The following is a 6,536-nucleotide window of genomic DNA, read 5'->3' on the forward strand; positions in this document are numbered from 1 at the left end:
ACTGTTTAGATATACAGTCAGCTTAAGACGTTGAAGATTTGCACAGTCTTTTCCTTTGTCTTCAAAAAGGGTTGAAATAAAAAATTCTACCTACTATTGCTACTACTTAAAAATCCTACTTCATCCTAGAATGCTCAGGAAACTTCCACATACTACTAGAATGTTCTGGCATATCCAATTTAGTACTAGAATGTTCTCTTTCATTTTTTATTGTTTATTAATCACTTAGCAAGTTAAAACCCTACTCAAAAGTACGTATATAACAATACAAATTAAATATGCATAATTCAGCTACCTCTAAATGTTTCACAATCAGGCCGAAATCTCACAGGTAAGAGAGCTATCTCTAATGAACAAAAATAAGCCTTGTGGAGAAATGATACCACAAATGTCAACTCTTTGCATTTCTTTGTGGACCACCCTCCCTTCGGCCTGCAGCCTCTGTCTTCGATTAGCGTGAATATATCGTTCCTGTAAGCAAACTATGATGAGAAAAGTTGCAAAATCAAACGGAATGTTCAAGTAGATTCTAGAAAGAAGCCTGATTTAAATCTGCTAAGTAGTTCTATCATTCGCTAGCTAAGCAGATGTAAAGAATGCCCCGAGGTTGGTGCGTGATTCAGGAGGGCCCGCCCTTCTCCTCTCGGTCTGCTGCGTCTCTCTAGGATTTGCGCAAATAAATCGGTACTGCAAGCGAACTATGATACTTAGTGCGATGAGAAAGGTCGCAAAATCAACTGGAATGTTCAAGCAAATTATAGAAAAAAGCCCGATCTAAATCCATTAAGTAGTTCTCTCGTGAAAAGCAGACAGACAAACAGACAGATTTGGATTTTATATATATACTAGACATTAAGCCCGTTACAATAACGGGCGCTAGAACAGTATTTTTGCAAGAAGCCTAAAGTAAAATAATAAAAATAAAATAGAAACTTATATGACAATACAGTAAGTATAATTAATATTACATTTATCCTCTCCTCTGTGGCTGTTGATTGATGTCTTGTGTCTGTTTGAAGATCTCCTATCCTGCCTCTCTTTTTATTTTATCTTGCTGTGGCATCTCTCCAGCAAGTACTGTGCGGTTCCCCAGCAAATATTTTAATCTGTGCTGGCGTGCAGCTGATTATTGTATGTGTGGTGTCTCCCCAGCAACGGATTTTATGTGCGCGAAAATAAATCTACTTTTAAAAGTCATGAAAATTCGTATATTTAGGAAAACCCCTTCAACGACTAACACTTTACCGGGCCAATCTTCTTAATCGCAAATCTGACATCCTCAGAGTGAACACTCACACAACAACAAACACTAATCCCACCTCTTTGGGGAAGCTGGTCTCCGCGTCTCAGTACGCGATTGGATTTTTCGTGCCTTATGTTTTAGGTGTTATCTCATTTACCGAAATCCGATTGGATCGGCCGTGTGATATTTTATAGGTCCCACCCTCTCTGTCTTGTGTGACGCGTCAGGCAGCCTTTGAAGCATCTGCTAGAGGCCGGTGACTCTGCCACTCATTCCGCCCTTCCCTGTACTTCCGCCTTGTCCGTAATATACGTTTAATTTTCTGTCACAACAGTGGGCAATCAGCAGAGTCTCCCCAGGAACTGATGTAATGTGTGGCGTGCAGCTGATAATCGTGGCTGTGGCGTCTCTCTAGCAAGTACTGTGCAGTTACCCAGCAAGTATTTTAATTTGTGCTGGCGTGCAGCTGATTATTGTATGTGTGGCGTCTCCCCAGCAATGGATTTTATGTGCGCGGCCGCGAGTACCTAATCAGCACTCTCCCCAGCAATAATGTCCTTTATTAAAGAGTGCCCCACGCATGCGCACTTCACCAGAAGACACACACACATGGACACATGGACGCACACAGGGATTTTATTAAAGAGGATATATATATATAGAGAGAGAGAGATAAACTTCTACCCGTGGAAGTGTGTGTGTCTGCCTGTTCGGACTGGAAGTGCGAGGCTACAGCATGATGCTCAAAGAAATCAAATCTGTCACCAAAGTGAAACTGCTAAGAAAAGAGAGAAACTCGCTTAGCCGCTAATACAAAAGCGAGGCGAGTACATCGGCAAAACGAAACCTCAGAGGAGAGAGAAACTCGCTTGTCTGCTAATGCACAACCGATGTGATTGATTGACTGAAGTGCCAGAATCCATGGTTTCTAGGAGCCTGGGCTTTTTACAGCACGGGCTTACACAGCTAGTATATACTGTATATATTATATTATTTAATAGTAATAATATGTTTAACAGCATGCCATACAAAAATATGGTAAAAAGATATTGGTGAACAACATTGTACAAAGAAATATGAAGCCCAGTAGCTTCTGTGTGAATGGATTTCAGGGAGATGCCTTTAATTATATACCATACTAGCAAAATACCCGCGCTTCGCAGCGGAGAAGTAGTGTGTTAAAGAGGTTATGAAAAAAAAAAGGAAACATTTTAAAAATAACGTAACATGATTGTCAATGTAATTGTGTTGTCATTGTTATGAGTGTTGCTGTCTTTTATATATATAATATACACACACACACACATAAACATATATATGCATATACATATATATACATATCTACATATACACATATCTACATATATATATATACATATACACATCCACATATATATACATATATATATATATATATATATATACACATATCAACATATATATACACACATACATAAACACACACATATATATATATATATAAATATTTACATATCTACACATATACACATCTAGATATATATACACATATATATACATATGTACATATATATATGTATATATATATATATATATATATATATATATATATATATATATATATATCTAGACATACATACATAGATAGATTGACACATATATATATACATATGTACATATATATATGTAATTGTGTTGTCATTGTTATGAGTGTTGCTGTCATATATATATATATATATATATATATATATATATATATATATATATATATATATAGCAAAATACCCGCGTTTTGCAGCGGAGAAGTAGTGTGTTAAAGAGGTTATGTAAACATATATATATACATATACATATATATACATATCTACATATACAGATATCTACATATAGCAAAATACCCGCGCTCCGCAGCAGAGAAGTAGTCTGTTAAAGAGGTTATGTAACTATATATATGCATAAACATATATACATATATATACATATCTACATATACACATATCTACATATACATAGGTATATATACATATACATATCCACATATACATATATATATCTTTACATATACAAATTTACATATCTACATATATATATATATATATAAATATAGACATACATATATACATACATACATTCACATATATATATATATATATATATATATACTGTATATATACATATGTACTTATTGGCTCCTGTATTTAGGATATAGCGGGTTGGATAATGGATGGATGGACATCTGTATGCATAGCCCTATTTGCCCGTTTTCGTTTTTTTTCTTTCTTCAGTAATATTTCAGTAAACCCGGAGCTTGTCAGTTCAAATCCTGGTACTGACACCACTGTGTGACCCTGAGGAAGTCACTTCACCTGCCTGTGCTGCAAAAAACAAAAGTAATGTAACAAAATGTACGTCAGATGTTGCAAGCTGCTGGAATAAAGGCATAAGTCAAATAGATAAATATGTATTATACACATAGGAACTATTCATTTATTTACAGTTAAGTCATCTGCAGCAAACTTTTATAAATGAGGGTTTCTCATTTTTAGATAGTGCAAACTGTTTCTTCTTCATTGAGAGGTTTTTTCATTTCATTGAAAATTAAAGCAGCAGCTGCCAAAATATATAGCTTTCTTATTAATTGTTCAACATTGTGTAAAATAAATGTATAAAGTAACATAAAAGGTTTAAATACTGGTTATCCTTTTACACTAAAATATTACTAAAGAGATACAAAAAAAGTAAAATGGATATGTTCTTTTTCTTTAAGGAGATTAAATATTACTGAAGAAAGAAAAAAAAAAATTAAACAGCCAAATGGGGCTATGCATACGAACTTAAAAGGTTTAAATAAAACAGAAATATATATTTTATTTTTACTTGCTTAACTTGTGGAGGGTGTATCCTGTAGCAAAGCCCTAACTTTTTTCGTGAAAGCCCGTTTCAGTCAATAAGTCTTAAAAAAAGGTGTAAAGATATTGACAATAAGCTACGCAAACCCAGGAAGACATGGAATCGTTTAAATCAAGTATCATTACATCTTCCTTTCTTAAAGAGAAGTAAGGCAGTACTTATAAGCTTACATATTTATATATAGACATACATACATATATATATATATATATATATATATATATATATATATATATATATATATATATATATATATATATATATATATCTATATCCGAAGCCGTGCAAGCACACTCTTGAGAATGCAACGTATAGTTGTACAGAAGAAAAGCAATCTTGCCTCAAATGAATGGCAACCTTTTGTAGGTCTATGAACTTAATTTAAACTTTAGGTTTACACGGTGCTTTCTTTCCGAAGTACCTGCACTCATGAATATGTCTGTATGTGTCAGTCGGTCAAATCCACGCGCTTCGCACCGGCGAAGTACCGCTTTTAAATTTTTATTAAGAAGAAAATAAAACCTTTTTAAATTGAGGGAAAATATACTAATAACAGTTTGTTAAGGATCTGTTTTTTTGTGAAGCTGCCTTTACTCGAGTGATCACTTCGACCTGACTTGGTGGCCAACTATAAGCGTTACCTGGTAGGTAACCACCCATACAATCAGATTGTGAATCAGACTACGAATGCCGTGAATGTAATTACTCACTGCACTTGCTTACGGTAATCGAACCTCAGACGTCAGCGCTAGAGGGGCTTAGCAGCGGTGAAGTATTGCTTTTAAATTTTAATTAAGAACAAAAGAAAACCTCAGAGGTTAGATTCCCGTAAGGGAGTGAAGTGAGTGGCCGGTTACCTATCAGATAACGCTTATGGTTGGACAGCAAGTGACATAACATCAGCCACGGTGCCTTTAATTGTGAGAAGCAGATCATAGAATGATTGAAAATAGTTTTGTATTTACCTTTTTAGTAAAAGGCAAGCTTTTAAGCCTGAGAAATCACCCCGTAAATGCACACGTTTAATTGCACATGTGTTAATATGTATGCTTACACAGTATTAAAAGACAGTCAAAAATTAACGTCATTTACCTTCGTTCCCGCGTTTGACTCGTGCTGTAAATCTCTTCCTTGTTTTTAGGTCACGTGATTACGTAGGAGGCGTGATGATGCGATACGTGACTCTGCCTCCTCCATTAGAGTATATGGACAAAAAACATGTTCCAGTTATGACCCTTACGCGTTGAATTTCGAAATGGAACCTGCCTAACTTTTGTAAGTAAGCTGTAAGGAATGAGCCTGCCAAATTTCAGCCTTCCACCTACACGGGAAGTTTGAGAATTAGTGATGAGTCAGTCAGTCAGTCAGTCAGTGAGTCAGTGAGGGCTTTGCCTTTTATTAATATGTATAGATGTACCACCTCAGGGAAGACATTTTTGTTCAGTCTGTTCCTCTGACCTCTGGTTCTGTATGGTCTCCTCCAGAGTCTGGAGCTGAGAGCAGTATGTGCCAGGATGTGGGGGAAATGATATCTTTACATTGACAATGTCTGCTGCAGATCTCAAAAAATAATGCCAAATTTTTTTTCTTACTTCCTCAAAACTGTGGTCATCTTATCTGTCTTTGGCAATTTCTTGCTGTGTGTGACACCTCAAGTTGAATACTTCCCTGTAGTGATAAAAATATTTTGTTGTATAATATGTATGTGCTGTCAATACACACAGTGTGTCCATGTACTGTATGTGTACATATACACTACACACTAATTGGTTGCTTTTTCAGGCACACCTGCTTGTTAATACAAATCGCCTGTTCCTTCAAACATTCAGTCCTGTCACTACAGTTCAATACACACAGTATTCAGACATGGCCAACAGGTCTACATTAGACTGACTAAGATGTGGGATCTCTGTGACTCTGCTATGTTTCTGTTGTTGGTTTCAGCATCTCAGAAACATTTTCAAGCACTACAGTCTTAAGTTATAGAGGGTGGTATGATAAATGGAAAACATTGAACTATCGAGAGTTAATAAGATAGGTCGGAGCAGATTGGCTAGACTTGCTGAAGCCAGTGGAAAGGGCACACATGCTCAGATAACAGCTTTTTTTTTGGTGTGTAGAAGGGCAACTCTTAACACACAACTCAGACATGGAGTAGAGCAACAGAAGACTACAATGGGGTAACTCTTGTGAGCTAAGGACAAACATCTGGGAGGCTGTTTTGGGCATCTGATTATCAAACTGGATGACTAAAGGTTGGAAAAATGTTGCCTGACCTTAAGGGGATCTTGAATTCTGTTTCAACACACAGAAAGAGCTTTCAGAGTGTGGCATAAACATCACAAATCTCTGGTTTCATTCTGCTTCATATTAGTGGTACAAACTGCTGGTGGTGTAGAGATGT

Source organism: Erpetoichthys calabaricus, chromosome 12 (assembly GCF_900747795.2).
Source record: "Erpetoichthys calabaricus chromosome 12, fErpCal1.3, whole genome shotgun sequence".
Classification (NCBI taxonomy): Eukaryota; Metazoa; Chordata; class Cladistia; order Polypteriformes; family Polypteridae; genus Erpetoichthys; species Erpetoichthys calabaricus.